Here is a 19980-nt window from a genome sequence, read left to right as displayed (position 1 = left end):
CAATTCATCCATTCATCAAATATTTATTGAACACAACTCTAAGTGGTAGCATGTGATCTCATTTTAAGTTTTACATCCAAGAAGAAATACTAAGGAACAACTGAATAATTTTTAGGTTTGCTGATAAACTCCCTGAAAACCAGGCCCATGGTGAAGCCTCATGAGAAAAACTAGACAAGGATCACAGAGGAAGCAAGTGGGAGACAATATATGGTCTTTAAGATCTCGATGAGGTTGGTAATTGGAGAACTTGGGCACAAGAACTGGAATGACAAAAACAGTATGTCTGAAAATTAAAAAAAAAAAAAATAAGTTGAACTATCAGAAGTGGCCTGATAACAACGTTGAGGTTGTGGCTAATACAATGTCTGCAGAAAGAAGGTTATAAGAGTCCATAGGGTGTTGCTTTGCAAGGTAGTAGAGTAAGAGGCTCCAATCCCCCATGGAAAAATTAAATAAACAATACAGACCCAACTAAAATAGCTTTGTGGGAGCTTTGGAAACCAATCAAGGATCTGCGGCAACCAAGCAAATGTCCAATCGAGAAAAATCCGCACATAATATGATGAGGAATTTGGTGTTTTTGGTCACACTTTTCGCACTTCCTTCCTGTCATAGGTACAGTGACGTCAGGAGGAAGTAGCCCAATTCTTCCCCTAAGAGGAAAGTGGAAGTCATTTGCAATGTCCTGACTTGTCTGTGGACAGCCCAAGGAAATCAATTCTATAGAGCCTGACTCAGAGTTCACCCTAAAGGCAGCATGGTTTGCATCTGAGGTTGGGAGCTACAGGAGACAGGGATAGGCAGTGAGGCTCATGAAAATTTCAGAAAGGGGAAAGGAGAAAAAATGAGTGGGAAATATCAGAAAGGGAGACAGAACATGAGAAACTCCTAACTCTGGGAAACGAACTAAGGCTGGGGGAAGGGGAGGTGGGCGGGGGTGGGGGTGACTGGGTGACGGGCACTAGGGTGGCACTTGATGGTGAGCACTGGGTGTTATTCTATATATTGGCAAATTGAACACCAATAAAAAATAAATTTACAAAAAAAATAAACTCCTTTGATTTCAAAAAAAAAAATTCAGATTCACAGATGCTCTCAGATAAGAGAATGCAGGCAGAGAAATAAGGCTCAAATGAAACAGCAGGGAGACACTTAGGGAAATTAAGGTATTTAAATATAGCCCTGTGAAATTGGAAACACACAGAAGTGCCGCCAGGACAACACTCACCCAGAAAAAGCCTCAGAAGATCCTGAGCCTTTAAACAGGCTGATTAGTGTAGATTTTCTCCTGTGTGAAGTCAATCTGAAAGCACTGGGAGAAGCTATTTTTTCAGTACCCAATTTTGCACAAAAGATCACAATGCAGATAAGGAACTTGGAAACATGGGCCATTCAAAGGGACAAAATAAATCTTTAGAAAACAGCCCTGAAGAAACACAGGCTTACCTTATAGCACATATAAAATTAACTCAAAATTGATCAGAGACCTAAACAGAAGAGCTAAAACTATAAAACTCTTAGAAGAAAATATAGTGGGGATACTTCACGATACTGGTTATGGTAATAGTTTCTTGGATATGGCATCAAAAATACAGGCAACCAAAGGGAAAAAATAGATCATTTAAACCTCAAAATTTAAAACCATTGATTATCAAAGGACACTATTAATAGAAAGAATGAAAGGACAACATTTAGAATGGGAGAAAATATTTGCAAATCATATGTCTAATTAGGAGTTCATTAATATCCAGATCATATAAAGAACTGCTATAGCTCAGTTAAAAAAAAATTAAAGTGGGCAAAAGAATTGACATTTCTCCAAAGATGATAGATGAATGTCCAACAGGCATATGAAAAGATGCTCAATCACTATTTATTATGAAACTGTAAATCAAAACCACATGGAGGTATCACCTCACAACGAATAGGATGGTTACTATAAAAAAGAAAAGAAGAGAACAAGTGTTAGAGAAGATGTGGAGAAATTAGAACCCTTGTGAACTGTTGGTAGGAATGTAAAAAGCTGCAGGTGCTACGGGAAACATCATGGTAATTCCTCAAAAAAAAAAAAAAAATTAAAGACAGAATTATCATTTGATCCAGAACTCCATTTCTGGTTATATATCATAAAGAATCAAAAGCAGGGACCCCAACAGATACTTGTATCCCCAAGTTCACAGCAACATTATTCACAATAGCCAAAGGTAAAAGCAACCCAAATGTCTGTCAATAGATGAGTGAATAAACAATATGTGGCATACCAATAGAATATTATCCTGCCTGAAAAAGCAAAGAAATTCTCATTCTTGCTACAACACAAATGAACCCTGAAAACATTATGCTAAATGATATGTCAGTCATAAAAGAACAAATAGTGCATGATTCCATTTATATGAGGTACCTAGTGTAGTCAAATTCAGAGATGTAAAGTAGATTCATGGTTGCTAGGGGCTTTGGTCTTGGGGGAATAGAAAGTTATCATTTAGAGTATAGAGAGTTTCAGTTTGGGATGATGAAAAATTCTGGAGATGGATGGTGGTGATGATTGCAAAACGATATGAATGTACTTAATGACTGAACTGCATACTTAAAAATAATTAACCTAGTAAATTTCATATTATGTAATATTTTAGGGCAATTTTAAAATATCACATTAAAAAGTCATTGTAAAGGAACGTCTGACATAACTGAGAGGTTAGACTGTTGGTATTTAATCTTTATGGATATGGAAGTCACTGGGAAGGATGAGAGACAGGAGAAAGGAAGAATGTAAGGGGGACAAATGTTTTGAATGAAAAAGATGCTGCGACCACGAGGCTAGTAAATGTCAACAAGAGGAAGATATTGTAATTCTCAGATGAGCAACTGGAAGAATAGTAGTAATGGTCTGGGATTGGCAATATGGCTGAAAGGGGCTACCAGCCCTACTTCCTGAACCTAAGATACACAATACATTTTTTTAAAAAAGTTGCCTTCAGAAGGATTACAGGATCAGCTAAGCGGGTTCATCTAATAATACAGAAATTCCAAGTTATGGTGACATAAACCAAATAAAAACACAGGTTTTCTCTTTCACCTCACATGGACAGGATTAGGTATTCATGTGCAGGAATGATCACCACAGAATCAGGCTCACTATTTTCCTCATCTGCCTTCATTTGAGTTTGATTTCATCTCACATGTTAATAAAAGGCACTGGAACTGTAGTGATGACAATCATATTCCCAGCAAGCTGAAGACAGAAAAAGCAGGGAAGCCCAAACATGCTTCCTGGATGAGTTACTACTCTTCAAGAGTTTCAGAAAAGTCCAGCCAATTAATCACCACTAGTTTCCTTTCGTTGGCAATGTCTAGATACAAGGAATGGTTGGAAATAGAGTCATAGTTGAAGACATTATGGCCCAGATATTGGGCTTCTGTCAACAGAGAAGACAAAGATGATGGACTTGGGGTGAGCTATGGCAATCCTGTTACCTGTGGGAAATTGATACATTTGATACACTTGGTCTGATTTGGTTCCAGCTAAAGGAAGAAAGAGAATGGAAAATCTCAATTTATAGAATCAGATCTGGCTCATATTTGGCAAAGTTCAGAAAGGCATGTGGGGAGCTAGTGATAATAAGTAATGATCATGCGACCCGTTCAAGCATTTTTATAACTTTATAACCAACTTGAAATTTAAAACTAAATGCCCCTATTGAACAAAGAATAGTGCGCTTATTTCATACTAGCGATTATGGAGATGCTACATACACAGTACTGAACAAAGTGAGCATGGCAGGGTTTCTCCTGGCAGTACTGTTTTAGTGGTGCTAAAGAAACTAAACTGACATACAGTAAATAGATAATTCAAGCAGTAGCAGCAACTGCTATAACATGGAAAATCCTTGTTGCTATAAAAAAAAGTCAACAATTTTTTAAAGATCATATTATAAATATTTTAGGCTTTGTGTCCAAATGATCTGTATTGCAATTATTCAACACTACTATTATAGTGAAAATAGCAAAGACAGTATGTAAAGAGTAGATGTAGTTGTGGGCCAATGAAACTTTATTTACTAAAACAGGTGGTGACTAGAAATGGCCCATAATCTTCAGTGTTCTGATTGCTGCCATAAGAGAAGAATTTTAAACTTATAATGCAAACACACACAAAACAAAAAACAAAAACAAAAACCAAACAAACAAAAAAACAAAGAGAGGATGAGGTGAAAACAAATGAATTTAACCAAAATCAATCTTACTATCTAAAAAAAAAAAAAAATACTATCTACTCAAATATATGGTAATATGGATAGCAAATCACAATAAATGCCCAACTACTATGTGGTTTTTAATGCTTTTTATCAATCTTCTTCTCTATAGTAGTGTTAACACGTTAGCTTTGAGTTGATGGTTAATGTCTTCATGCATTTTTATTCTGAATTATTTTCTTTTCCCTTTTCAACTTTTTAGCAGTCTTCAAATTGATGGTTTTCAACAACAAAAATCTTCATCAGATTATTTATTCTCTTTTTTTTTTTTTTTTTGCTAGGGCTAATAAATCCATTTCAGAAAATTTATAACTGAAATCTGAAGCCAGTCTACAGATTAACATGGAAAATAAATGACTTTCTATTTTAGTTTTGCCTGGAAAATCACCCCCTCAGTCTTTGCACTTACTCAAAGATTTCACTTCGTCCTCAGCTATTTCTTTTATTCTATTATCAAACTTTTTATCAAACTTCCCCCCCACTGGATTTGCCAATTGATGGTTGTGCTGTGATAACAAAATACCTCAGACTGGCTTACACAACTGAAATCTATATTCTCACAGCTCTTGAGGTTGAAAGCCAAATATAAGGTAGCAGCAGGTTTGGTTCTCCTGAAGTCTCTCTCTCTCTCTCTCTGGCTTGCAGATGGCCACCTTCTCACTATGTCCTCATATGACCTTTTCTTCTGTGTGCACACATCCTTGATGTCTCTTCCTCTTTTTATAAGGAATAATCCTATTGGATTAGAACCCACTCTTATGACATCATTTCACCTTAATTACCTCTTTAAAGGCCTTATTTCCAAATGTAGTTATATTGAGGGTTAGGGATTCAACATACAAATTTTGGGAGAACATAGTTCAGTTCATAACAGAAGTTAAAATATGTCTCCATTTGTCTGCTCCATTATTTCTTGTCTCATATGTAAGGGTTGTCTCTGACATTTATGATTTTCTGTTGAAGACACCAAGTGCTTTCTTTTTAGCTTCTGGATCTTCCCTACAGGTTATTCCTCACACAAACACACACGCACACACACACACACACACAAACACACATACACATAAAGTCATTTTAAGATAAGAGAATAAAAATATTGACAGCCCCAGTAAAAATAACTAAATTAATTTATTTTGATCATGGAATATTACAGTGTTCTATAAAAGCATATCGATCATTGTTTGCTGTTATTGATCAATATATAAAGATGATACATTAATTTAAAAAAATAGAAAGCTAATTTTATATCTTGCCTTATATAGAAATGTAGATTATTTGCTCTTGAAATATCTTTTATTTAAATTACAGTGGGTCATCTCAATACATTATACTAAATCTCATTAAAAACACTCATAATATGGGCAAGTTGTATACCTGCTAAGGTAACCCAGAGTAAGTAAAATGTCAGTATTACATGTATTGACTTTATTTAGAAATTTACTTCACTCCCTGCCCTATAACTAGAAGGTAATTAATGAATAAAACACTTGAAACAAAGCAAACTTATTTTCTTTGGCCAAAGACAACATCCTTTAAAGTTGTGAGAGAAAGGATGGTGTGCTAATGCAATCTTAAAGATGTTATTCTTGCAAAGAAATAAAACATCCATCTCATATCTATGTTAGATGTCACAAATATTTTTCCACCACCATTTATGAGTTATAATCTTCATTTCTTTCTTTCTTTCTTTCTTTCTTTCTTTCTTTCTTTCTTTCTTTCTTTCTTTCTTTCCTTCCTTACTTATTTTTAATCTTTATTTCTACTTTCCAGGACACTTCTGTTTGGAGAGATGTTAAATTAAGAAATGTAAGAGAAGCATGTTTAGTATAGTCAAAATCAAGAACAGAAATAATAGTATTGAAGTTTTATCAAAATAGTATTGAAGTTTTAAGGGCACCTGGGTGGTACAGTGGTTAGAGTGACCAACTCTTGGTTTCAGCTCAGGTCATTATCCCAGGGTCCTGGGAGCGAGCCCTCACTTGCCTCCCCACTCCGTGGGGACTCTGCTTGCCCCTGTCCCTCTGCCCCTCCTCTCTCTCTCTCTCTCAAAGATCATTCTCTCAGTTTTAATATCTCAGACTAGACACCTATCAAAGGATGGTTCAGGGAATAATAAGCAGTATGTCTAAGTTTGCTACTTAAGAGGAGAAAGCCAAGAAAAGCCACAGAATAAAGAAAGAAATGTTTAAATCTTAATGATGAGTAAGATTTTTTTCACGTTTAAAGAACCATTTTGAAGAACATGCTACAAATGTAAATGCATTTTGAGTTTTCCTCAAACAAAAACGTCAGTAACCAGAATTAAGCAGAATCCTTAGCAGCCGTAATTTTACAGCTGCCCATTGAAAGTTGCATCACAACTAAATCCTTAATGTCTTCAAATTGACTTGGGCATTTTTCCTAACCAAAGCTTCGAGTTCACTCTGGACCTGATGAGAATGCAAATACGGAATGGGGGGTTCTGACCTGCTACCACAAGAACACATCTTGTTCTCCAACAGATATTTTTATGACTTCCTTCTATGATTTTGTTTTCAGTCAGATTAAATTGGTCTCAAAGCCACTATGAGGGCAAGATGGAAAATGACATACAGAGGGAACAAGAACCACTCAGGAAACAGTAGCATTCTTCCTTATTGGCAGACCTCTGAGGAGCCATAAATGTCACCTCTAGCAGAGACACTATTTATTACAATATAAAACCAGAGCAAAGACTCCCCAAAAGAAGCTTTAGTTTTTAAATTGACACATACAGGAGCCACTTTTCTATGCACACACAAGTCTCTCATTACCTCCCCCACCACGTAGTCTCCAGAATCACAGCAGCAGCTTTGTAGAATCTCCACTACCCATGTCAAAGTCAAAGATATTGTCAAGATATTTGAAATGGAACTGATCTATCTGAAAGTCACGTTGACATTTACACACCCTTGTCATTTAAATACACACTCAAACTTTTATTGTTTCTAACTTACTTTTTTTTCTTTTATTCTCGGATGTTTCAATTCTGTGAGTTCTTTGCAGTCAAGAAGAATTCTCAGGATGCCTGGGTGGCTCAGCAGTTTGGCATCTGCCTTTGGCCCAGGGCATGATCCTAGAGTCCTGGGATCGAGTCCCACATCAGGCTCCTTGCATGGAGCCTGCTTCTGTCTCTGCCTCCCTCTCTCTCTCTCTCTCTCATGAATAAATAAATAAAATCTTAGAAAAAAAAAAAAAGAAGAATTCTAATTCACAGTAAAACATATCTGTTGCATAATTACAAAGGAGATAGATTTAACACTGTTCACCCAATGTATACTATTAGGGTAATTACCAGAAATTTAACTAATATGACATTTATATTTTATGTGACCCTAAATGTAGTTACTACACAGTTATTACATATGAAATTATAAATAGGTGTGTGTGTGTCTGTATAAAAACAGAAAAGTCAATACAAATAAATAGGTAGCCGGTGGATAGAAAGATCGATATTCCCTTTAATTTCTTAGGCATCCTGAACGCCACATATATTCTCGAAGACTTTGCAGTAAGATTATTTTATTCATGAAAAACAAAAATAGGGACTTACAGGAAATGTCCTGTTTCTCCCTTTTGTTTTTTGTTTTGTCCTTTTCTTTCAGGCTAGAGATATTTTGTAAACTGTCAAGGCCTTAGGTCCCATTTTATATATTATATGTGACTTAAAAGTTACTCAAAAATAAAGTTAGGGGCACGTGGGTGGCTCAATCTGGTGAGTGTCTGCCTTCAGCTCCGGTGGTGATCCTGGGGTCCCTGCATCGTGGCTCCCTGCTCAGCAGCAAGGCTGCTTCTCAGTCTCTCTCTGCCCCAACCCTGCTTGTGCTCTCTCACTTTCTCTGTCTCAAATAAATAAAATCCTTAAAAAAATAATGTGTTAAACTTGATTGATTATCAAAAGGGCCTAAATGATTTGCATAAATAATTCCAAATTTCATTTGAACTAGCTGGACAAAGTAAAGAGATATCATCCTCGACGTCCGCCCAGGAAGAGTGACAGGATGCACACAGGGCAGTGCTGGAGAACTGAACTTAACAACAATTATGTTTCTCAGTTTCAAAGGCAGAAGTTGTGTGGAGGAGAGGAATAAGAGATGCCTTGGGGATGAATGGAAATGGGGAAGCGATAAAGGATATAAAAACGATTGACCTCGGAGCTCCTGGCTGGCTCAGTTGGTACAGGGAGCAACTCCTGACCTCAGGGTGGTAAGGTCAAGCCTCACATTGGACGCAGAGTTTACTTAAGAAAAACAACAACAACAAAACAAAACAATTGACCTTATTCAGGAAAGAGGCTTTATGTTCTTTAGAATCTCCATTTTACAAATGTAGATGACTTCGGGATTTAAAATATAAAAGTTAACCCGTTAACTATTTAAAGATGTACACTTGGTGAATTAAATGGTAAGCTTCTGTTTGCTCTTACTTTAAGCCATAGTGAAATGTGCTTCCTTCAATAATACTGAAGAGTAAAGGAGCTACAATTTAATATATTTTAATGAAATGATTCTTAGGTTGATTTTAGGTGGTCAGCATAGAATTTGATCAGTCTTAGATTCATTAATTATTAATTTTAACAGTAAAATGCACTAATTACTTAGCACTCAGTAAGAATTAATGCTACTTAACAAAACTCAGGCAGTTTTGATAATAAGTGCTAACCCAGCCGTGATAATGTTAAAATTTAATTTTTCCTAATTAGTAAATTGGAAATTTCCATCAAAACTGATTGAGAGAAATGTCTTAAAAGCAACAGCAACAACAAAACATCCAGAGCTCTCTCAATGTAAAATATAAATTTCGGACAACCTGAGATTTGAACCTAGATGAAAATATTTACTTTGATGCTGACTAGATGCTCCCCTAAAATATTGTTGTCTGGTTTAATAAATCTGAAGATGACCTTTAGTGGACATTATCCAAATACCTAAACAATGATAAGAAAGAAATCTCACAAAAATTGGTATAGGCTTTTGAAATATTTACCACTGAAAATGTTCTTGGCAGAAACCTTTGGTCTATGTCCAGGAACATTCCCCAAAACACTACTCCTGTAGTCCCCTCACAAAATAAAAGCAAGAAAAAACAAAATTTGCTTCCCCATTCTTCCTCACCCTTAAGGTGTCCATTTCATTTTAATGACCAATGAGATGTAAGGGAAAGCCTTCTGTAAAATATATTTATTTTTCTTTGGAAAAAGATAAAACATACATGAAGAGAGCCTATGCCTTCCCTTCCTTTTCTCTTCTCTTTCTTTCCCCCTTTCCTGAGTTTCTCACCACTTCTTACCTTAAACAGTTATGTAAGTATGTGTGTATGTATTATTTTTACACGGCCCATTGCCACTAGGATCAAGTATTAAAACAAGGTTGAAAAAAAAATAAAAATAAAAATAAAACAAGGTTGAACTGTTCAATGAGGTTGACCAAATAATCTGATACTTCAGATTTTTTTTGTTACATTAGATAATGAATTGTCTAGCTAAGCTAGATAATAAATCGTATAATTAGATTAGATAATGAATTGCCTATATCAACAAACCATTGTTCTTTAGACCTTCTGTTAACTACAGCGAAATCATTCCTAATTTGTAACATTATTAAGCAAATATTGGATATAAACCTGATATATATATATATATATATATATATATATATATATATATATATTTTTTTTTTTTTTTTTTTTGCTCTTTAAAAAGATTTTATTTATTTATACATGAGAGACACAGAGAGAGAGGCAGAGGCACAGGCAGAGGGAGAAGCAGGCTCCCTGCAGGGAGCCCGACGTGGGACTCGATCCCGGGACTCCAGCATCACACCCTGGGCCGAAGGCAGACGCTCAACTGCTGAGCCACCCAGGTGTCCCCTGATATCTTTGGTTTTAATGAACAATATAACTCCACCTCAATATCTTTAGGAACAGATATTAGCTACATCCAGAAATCCCAGAAAATTAGGAATTCATATCTATATCTATCATCTATCCATATACATATGCCAAAAGAATGGCATTTGAATTGAGAAATTTATCTTTCCTATAAGCTGAGCCTCTGTAAAAATAGGCAATTCATTAATATTTTCCTAATAAAAATCTCTCCAAATTAATTACTTATAAATAGTGACAGATTGTCATATTTAAGCAAGTGTTTCATATACCTCAAAAATTCTCAGTGGGGAAAAAAAACAATTTGAAAAACAATAAATGTAGAGAAAACTTTTCACATTTACCTTATACCATTATTAAAATATGAACAGCTACAAATATCATAAGAGTAGAAAACAGCAGAAAGTTCTAATACATTGAGTAAAGTGAATGTTCATCTCAGTTTATCTAAGTTGTCTAAAATCTCTGGATCTGTGAAATTTGTAGGGGAAATTTTCACTATCAAGTTCCCCCATCTTCCATTTTGCTGTTATCCCAAAAATAATCTGGTAATTATGTATCTTTTGAACATATTTGGATTTTTGAACCCTGATACTGGCTGTCTTGCACAAGTGTATAAGGTGAAGAGAAATAGAAAAAAAAAAAAAAAACTTTAAAGCCAAAATATTTGTTTGTTACACTCAAATTTTAAGGGCTTTTGTTTGTTTTAAATTTTTATTCATTTATTTGAGAGACAGAGAGGCATGAGTGGAGAGGCAGGGGGAGAGGAAGAAGCAGACTTTCCCCTAGGCAGGGAGCCAGATGTGGGGCTCGATCCCAGGACCCCATGATCATGACCTGAGCTGAAGGCAGATGCTTAACTGACTGAGCCACCCAGGTGCCCCTAAAATTTTAGTTTTAGTTTTACCCAGGCGTCCCTAAATCGACTTCAGCATTGATTTGCTGAGCAGTATCAACTGATATACTCAGGTAACTACTTGACTTCAGGGAGCTAAGTCTTAACTACCATACTGTACAGATAGACGCTACTTCACTCACAGAGGCTTCCAGTGCATAAGCCATTGACATCTATAAAATAATCTCTCTCCCCTGAGGTTGTGAAGGAATACTATTTTTGAAAGCATAAAATGATAGAGAGATTCCATATTGAGTTTTTATTATTTGATTCATTCTTCCTACCTAACACAGACTTCATACAGAAAGGATAATGTAATATCAAATGGTTATGAAAAACTGAGTGGAAGAAAAGGCTGCCTGTGTATTTGTAGACTGCAATTTCAATAGCCAGATGCTCATTTTGTAATGTGATTAGGTCTGAGCAAAGAAAGATATGAGAAGTCCCACACATTCTCCTTACAGAGTATTGTATTTTTTATTAGAAAACAACAGTTTTGTGCAAGACATCCCCTAGGTTTTGAGAAACCAGAAACTTACTCAAGGTTTTACGTCTATACTTGTCCAATTTATTTTATAGCTCCCAGTTGTCTTGGGAAAACATGTGATCAAGATATAAATAGAATTCTGAAGCAATTCCATTTCTTTCTATCTGTAGGCCTAGAAAATGTTGCCTCAATATTTCCAGGAAGTATACCAATATATTATTCAAAATTACAGTGCAAGTGGATTTTACAGCTGCTCCACAAATTTTATGTACTCTGTTCAATCAATCACTAATTGACATAAATGCAATAAATGAGCAAGTCTCGTAGAGAATCCAAACGAAAAAAAAAAAAGGTGATAAATTATAATCAATCTGGGGTGACACCATAAGACAGAGCAATGTCTCATCACTGGAAGTAGAAATGGAAGATTGATCTCAAGGAAAGCTTCTTGTTCCGACTTTGTCAGAAACTGTGTGAAATTAAACAGGTAAATTGACTTGTTCAAACCTCATTTTCCTCTTTTCTGCTAATGAGCTCGGAAAAAAAAAAAAAGCTATCACTTCTAGGAATAGGAGTTAATAACAAATTCCAATGATGCCTATGAAAAAGTTTGTGGGAAGTGTTAAATGTACCTTAAAGAAATTTCAACAGAAGAGTCTGGTGGACATTAAGGTGATTATCGTAACTCCACTCCACAGGGAGAAAATAAGGAGGGAGAGAGACAGAGGCACATGACACTTTCCAAAGTTAGTCTGTGGAGCTGGGTGGAGGAATCAGGCTAACCTACCCAGGAGCCAGGAGAATCAGGTCAAAGTTTGTGTGTCAGAGTAGAGTATGAGGAAGGAATGGACCATTCCAGGAAAGAAGAGCAGATAAAGGTAGGAGAGAAAAAGGCATATTTAGTGATTAATGAAAAAAACACATTAGCAGAAGGAGGAGCTTTATCAGTGAAGGCAGGAAAGGAGCAGTGGATGGGTAGGCTGGAGGAGATAGTTTTTGGGAGGCTTTGAATGCCATGGTAAAGCCAACATTTTGAAAAAAAAATCACTTTTTCTTGCTTTCAATTTTTTTAAATGATTGTTTTTTTTTTTAAGATTTTATTTATCTATTCATGAGACAGAGAGAGAGAGAGAGAGAGAGGCAGAGACACAGGCAGAGGGAGAAGCAGGCTCCACGCAGGGAGCTCGACACGGGACTCAATCCCGGGTCTCCAGGATCAGGCCCTGGGCCGAAGGCAGCGCTAAACCACTGAGCCACCCAGCCTGCCCTATTGCTTCCGTTTTTAACAGAGATATCTAACAAACAATTTTAGGACAAGATATTAAATATTAAATGCATCTCTAAAAGTTGTTTAGAACAGTATGACACCTGTGATGAGCACCATGTAATGTATGGAATTGTTGTATCTCTATGTGGTAGGCCTGAAACTAATATCTGTCTTAACTAGAATTAAAATAAGAATGCAAAAAAAAAAAAAAATGACACTTTATTTTCATAAGGAAGAACATCTGGGAGAAATATTGGTTTTATGATGAACACATCCACAATTGAACTGGACATAGGGATTATTAGTATTATTATTTAAATGATACCCTGAAGAAAGGAACTCTAATATTTAAAATTCATCTGTTCCAATGACAATATTTAATAATATTCATGTCTTTCTCAATACAGAATCTTCAAAACTCTCTTTTCAAGGAAATTTCCTGAAAATGTTAGTGATTTCATTAAAGTCAGAAACTGTGATATGACAGATATCACAGATATCAAATTAATTTTCTTTTACTTCTATGTTCCAATTTTTGCAGATTATATGTATACAGGCTACTTTTCAACCTTGTGTTTTGGGGGCACCGGGGTGCTTCAGTCCGTTAGGCCTTCAATTCTTGTTTTCAGGTCAGGTCATGATCTCATGGATCCTGAGATCGAGCCCTGGATTGGGCTGTTCAGCGGGAGTCTGCTTGAGATTCTCTCCCTCTGTTCCTCCCAACCCCCTTAAATAAATACTCTTTAAAAAGAAAAAAAAGTATTTTGGAATCTGGTAAAAATAAGGAATAAAGCATGAGATTTTTACTTTTTGCTCTTTATAAAGAAAAAAAAACAGAAAAATTAGAATTAAAGAAATAGCCTATTTTTATTGGATACTAACTAATGTCTGGCCCCATCTTAGGTAGTTTCTGTAAATTGAATTTACCTGGACATTAAAAGTGAGGCGCTACCATCCCTGTGAACACTTGGTCACAGAAAACCTTTAAGTAACGTGCACAAGATCACACAGCTAGAAAGTCACGGAGCCATGATGAAGCTCAGGTGTCCTGAATCTAGAGCATCCTTTGTTATCTCTATTTACTGCTTTTAGTTTTAAGTCATCTGTGTCCAGGTTCTTATGTGTAAAACAAGGCAGCGATGATCACCTCGTCAACGTGTCATATGGATAATGTGCATAAAACTGAAAAGCATGTGAGAGACACCCAGACTATTAATTCCTTCCCCTAGTCTTTCTGCCAGTGATAAAAATCTCTAGACAAAAGCACAAAATTCACCAAGTATCTACTATTCAAAAGTACCTTCGAGTACCTTTAAATGACATTTCTTCACAACCAGCACCGGGGGCTGCCTGTGAGTGTGGGATCCCTAAACTGTACCCCTGAAACTAACATCACACTGTATGTCAACTACCTGGAAGTTAAATAAAAACTTTAAAAAATAGTATTTCTTTTTGTGAAGAAGGCCATGCTGGCTTAGCATTTATAAATTTAGAATATTATATGTTGTATTTTCTTAGAGTTGGGGCAAAATTAGCATTTGAACCCTGAGGGTGTTCTTAAGACAAAGCCTTCAAACAACATGGAATTTTATTTGAACTCTCCAAGTCTCTGATTTTTTTTTTAAGATTTTATTTATTTATTCATGAGAGACACAGAGAGAGGCAGAGACCCAAGCAGAGGGAGAAGCAGGCTCCATGCAGGGAGCCCGACGTGGGGCTCGATCCCAGGACCCCGGGGTCACACCCTGATCTAAATGCAGGTGCTCAACCACTGAGCCACCCAGGGGTCCCCAAAGCCCCTGAGTCTTATTGTGAATTACACACTTGGAAAATTTTTCACTATCCTCATTTCCACTCTAAGGAAATGTTATCTTTCCCGTCCTCATTTGGCAAAGACTATTGAAATATTTGAAATAATTGTATCACTTATACTGTAATTACAGAATTGCTCCTTTTGCACCTTTCTTAAAATTTGATATTGTTATTGATTGAGGATGCTCCATGGTGAATTCAAAGTGCACTTGAAATCTCATTTTATGAAGATATATAATTATTTGACCTTTCTGCTTCTATCTGACAGCTGGTAGTGCTCCTGATGATGGCGGGTTGAGGTGCATAATCTTATATTTATTTTGCAACTCGTTACATTAATAGCTGTGTCTTTTGTTCTTAGTTGTAATGATTTTCTATGTGCTCACTTTGTATTGAATTTGAGGGTTTTTTTTTTTTTTTTTGACACTGAAATTCCTTTTGTCTATTCTTGACCACATCTCTAATCTCTTTGCAGGTCAGAATGTTCATCTCCCATCCCTTCAAATATACGCATCTCCTCAAAGTCACTCTTCACCAGGAAGAGTAATTAATATAACTTTTCCACTTCTTAGCCCCAGTTTTTGAGTCAGTTATAAAATGCCATTTCTGAGATCCCAGTTAATTCAGTGCTTAGGTCAAACATGTAGGGGATATATAGAACAATCTCTGGAAGACTTTCCATTTACACAACCTTCTCTGCCATTATTTCTTTTTTTTTAATAAATTTATTTTTTATTGGTGTTCAATTTGCCAACATATAGAATAACACCCAGTGCTCATCCCATCAAGTGCCCCCCTCAGTGCCTGCCACCCAGTCACCCCCACCCCCTGCCCACCTCCCGTTCCACCACCCCTAGTTCGTTTCCCAGAGTTAGGAGTCTCTCATGTTCTGTCTCCCTCCCTGATATTTCCCACTCATTTCTTCTCCTTTTCCCTTTATTCCCTTTCACTATTATTTATATTCCCCAAATGAATGAGACCATATAATGTTTGTCCTTCTCTGATTGACTTATTTCACTCAGCATAATACCCTCCAGTTCCATCCACGTCGAGGCAAATGGTGGGTTTATTTCTAATTTTACAAAGTCCCAAGTATGTCAACAATGAATTAAATGTTGCAGTTTCTGTGATGCTTCCTGAAATGATAAATTATTTGTTTTATGTCCCTGTAAAATTAAACACTTAAGACCCTCGGCTGTATAGGTATTTTATAAAAATACAGTCTGTCTCCAGAAAGTATTTATATAGGAATGTACAACCTTCTCTAATAGTTTCAGACCATTTGTTTAGCTTCTCTTTGATAAGTGACAGTCTCTTTTTGTCCTTAGAAAAAGTCCTCATCCACGTTCTTCCAACAGGTGCATTAGTGCTGGAAGACTGTCAGGTGGATAATGAGAATTCAGCGACTTGAGAAGGCATGTCATATTTCTGAAAATGATGGAAAGTCACTTCCCACCTCTTTCCTAAGGTAGATGTCTTATTTTCCTGCCAATCTCCTGGCGTCACATTAGTCACACATTCTTGATCTGGTCAGATTCATCAAATAAACGATTTTTATCAATTACGTGACAGTTTATATTGTCCAAACTTGTGATGAGCCCTACTGATTTTTCAGCATCTTTTCACGGATGCATCCAATGCCCTCCATCTACCATTGCAATTCAGTGAGAGGTGCTGATGGAAACATCAATGCTTAGAAAAACCCTCTCTCCCTGTGTTGCACCCGGATAGCTGCTGTTCATTCTTTAGATTTTAACCTAGGGATTAGCCCACTCAGGAAACTTCTTTCTCTTTGTATATCCACATCCACCCATGCTCTCAGACTGAGGATAACCGGTCTTCATTTCTGCCTCTGAAGCGCTCTGTGTACACACCTATACACCTATTAAAGCGCTCCATGCAGTGCGATAACATGTCTGTCTCCCAAACTAGATTGCAAACTCAACGAGAAGCTTTAGGCCTATACGAAAAAAAAAAAAAAAAAAAAAAAGTCATCATTAGAGGTATAAAAAAGGGTGACATATTTCAAGTTATGTTTTATTAGAATGAAGGCCTCTGAGGGTTGCCACACAAAGTGATAAACCAGCAAGTTGTTTAATACATGGTCGAAGGAAGACGCTCATTGATTATTTACTGTTTTTCATTTAGTGATTTTCTTAATCTTCTGGTAGAATTTAAGTACTTTTACCTGATACCAATAATTTCATTTCTAAATATGATGTTTCAATCCACATTTAAGAGCTGGTATATTCCAGCTTCACAAATGAATGCTTCACATCTGTCTTCCACAGTTTATTCATGGCCTCTGATTATTCTTTTCGTTATAACATGTTCTCATTTTATGAGTGCCATACCTTTTGCTCTTTCTTTGAAATGAACATAGAGACTGGAACTAGAGAATTGTGAGTTCCATGAGAAATGGCATCAATTAAATAAATAGGAAGCTATCTATTCAATTGTATAACCAACAATATTCTGATTTTTCTTTCAGATTTCTTGGAAGGTTTAGGGAAATTGCTAGTGAGACCTAAAAACGTAAGTATATGAATAACTAAAGACAAATTAAATAAGTGGAGAGTTATAAGGGAAATGACAATCATAATCTTCAACTCAGTTATAAATGGCTACTTTAATAAAACTGATAAATATTTAACAAACTTTCTAATTTAATATATTTAATACAAATACTCAATATTGAGTTTACAAAAATAGGTAATATAACTATATGGGAGAGAATGAGAGAAGAGATATAATATGGGAGTGAAAATAAAAGCTAAATTCTAAAACAACTAGTGAATAAAGAGAGATAATGCCTAAAACTTTGAAAAAACAGTAAACTCATGTTTAAGCATCATATCTAGAAATGAAATTGTCAGTATCAGAAAAATGTACCTAAAATTTAACTTAAAAATTTTTTTAAACATGTATCCAGAAGAGGATGTCTAGAGGGTGTGAAATAAGGCACTGGACTGAAGTGAGAAGGACCACACATTTATCGAGAGGCTTTTAAAATATATGGATATTGGGATCCCTGGGTGGCGCAGCGGTTTGGCGCCTGCCTTTGGCCCAGGGCGCGATCCTGGAGACCCGGGATCGAATCCCACGTCAGGCTCCCGGTGCATGGAGCCTGCTTCTCCCTCTGCCTGTGTCTCTGCCTCTCTCTCTCTCTCTCTCTCTGTGACTATTATAAATAAATAAAAATTAAAAAAATATATATAAAATATATGGATATTAGGTCAATTTGTATTAATTCATAAGTTTTAATGAAAAACAGGCATATTTGTTTATGACTTAAAATATTTTAGAATTTAGTTTAAAACTTTATAGTTTTATAGTGCAAGTAAGCAGAATTGAGAGGTATACTAGACTTATGAATCTAATTTCTTAAATCTAGAGTGTGTATATATCTATTATATTCCATGTAAATGGGAATCTAGAAGAGAAGTAAAAAACCAAAACTTTCCTCTGTGGGCCCTCTTATTTATTAGGGGTCTGTGATGTTGAGTGTATTTTATGTTACCAGAAAAGTATAAGGATATAAATATCTAATCAAATTAAAAAGTAAAAAGAAATTAATAATTCAGAGAAGGACAATGTCATAATCACACACACACACACACACACACACACACTATACCCTCAGGGGCACCTGGGTGGCTCAGTGGTTGAGCATCTGCCTTCTGCTCAGGCTGTGACCCCAGGGTCCCGGGATCAAGTCCCACATCAGGCTCCCCTTCTTCTTCTTCCCCTTCTCCTCGTTTACCTCTCCCCTCCTCCCTCCTTTGCACCAACACTTCCACCGCACGATGACGCTTCCAGACACTGGAGTACCAGGGACACCAGGCATTTTTTCGGTGTGAGCAGTGGCAGTCTGCTAAATTGCAACGCCGTGACAGCGCTGCTCCCCAGAGAGCTGGTGTGAGACGGTCTATCCACATGCGACACACCTGCCACGCTCCTTAGACTAAGTGAGGATAATCCTTCTTCAGATGACAGCCAGCTGATGAGTATTCCCAGGTCCAAGATGCAACCCAGATTCTAATTAACCTGATTAAGCCTGTTGTACATAACTGCATTTTTCCCCCTCTTCCTTTGATCAAGTTGTCACTATCTATTTGGATATTCATCTTTTTTCCTGTTATTTACTGGTCAAGATGTGCTACATCTTAGAAACAATGCAAGGCCTCTACTTTTCGGTTGCTAGAATCCTCTCTGGTGCCCTCGCTTCCCTCACAGGCCAAAAGCAACAGCATCCATGACAAGTTTGAGATCTAACAGGGGTAATGATGATTTACTAATGTTCAAAATCACTTGTGTGGAACATGTGGAGATACACGGTGTTCAAACAGCCAGGATTAAGAAGAGCACACTCTGGCTGATAAAATAAAAAATAGTCTTTACTCTCATGGGAAGTCTTGGCCATGCTGCGGTGGAATGTTTCATAAAAGGAATAATCCGCATGATAGCAACTCAGAGTCGTGCAGCTTTGAAGATTAGTTGCGGGAACTTAGTAACCACACTCCTATTGATGTCCAGCATGCAGGTCAGTGACAGGTCACTTCAAATATTTCAGTAATGAAGAACAGAATATGACACAAGGATCAGAATTTGACTTTTGCGTTCACAGTGGCTTCACCCTTCGTAGTCACCACATGCCTGTTTTGTTTTCTTTTGTTTTCATAGAGGGAAGATGAACACAGAATTCGATGGATTATTATCCTCTGATCATAAAGCACTATCATAATTAAATCACACGCATCCCTTTTTAACTTGAATTTATATGTATATTTAAACAAGTATTCATTTGAATTTATGTATTTAAATATATGTATTTCCATAACTATTTTAAGTAACATAATGGCTATTTGTGAAATTGTACTTGTGCAGGACCAGGCTCATCTTCTCTGTATCATTCCACTTTTGGTGTATGTGCGGCCAAAGCCAGCACAGGTATTGGTGAAATTACTGTGCCTCAAGTTAAAACATTATCAACAACTTGATTCTAGATATTTATGTCTCTTTTTCTTATTCACCTACCCCCACCAAGTGATGTGTCCTTAATTTGTTTGACAGTAGTTTGCTTTCTTTTTTCTTTTTTTTAGTAGTTTGTTTTTTTTTAATGTATTTTTATAACACACATATATTTCTTGGTTTTGCTTTTAAAAAAAATATGTAGTCTCACGCAACCTGCTTTTTTTACATTGCATTATGACATTAAAATTCATTTATATTTTGCATGGAACATTAATTCAGTAATATTCACTGCTGTGTAATACTCTATGAAGAATGTATCACAACTTACTGATAATTTCTCCTGTTAAAAGACACTTGTGCCATTTCCATCTGTATTGCTGTTATG

General features: G+C 36.3%; 1 long non-coding RNA gene across 1 annotated transcript in view; it reads left to right on the top strand.

Moving 5' to 3' along the window:
* The window catches only part of LOC140613486 (uncharacterized), a 31436-nt gene extending 13766 nt beyond the window's left edge, over positions 1–17670 (top strand). Inside the window, exons 2-4 of the long non-coding RNA XR_012014493.1 lie at positions 15980–16089; positions 17113–17156; positions 17554–17670. This is a non-coding gene — a long non-coding RNA (uncharacterized lncRNA). The remainder of the gene's footprint in view (positions 1–15979; positions 16090–17112; positions 17157–17553) is intronic.
* Positions 17671–19980: the final 2310 nt, after the last annotated feature.

The sequence above is a fragment of the Canis lupus genome, chromosome 21 (assembly GCF_048164855.1).
Source record: "Canis lupus baileyi chromosome 21, mCanLup2.hap1, whole genome shotgun sequence".
NCBI lineage: Eukaryota > Metazoa > Chordata > Mammalia > Carnivora > Canidae > Canis > Canis lupus.
Note: the sequence above shows the minus strand (reverse complement) of the source record. Positions and strands in the feature narration are given on the sequence as shown.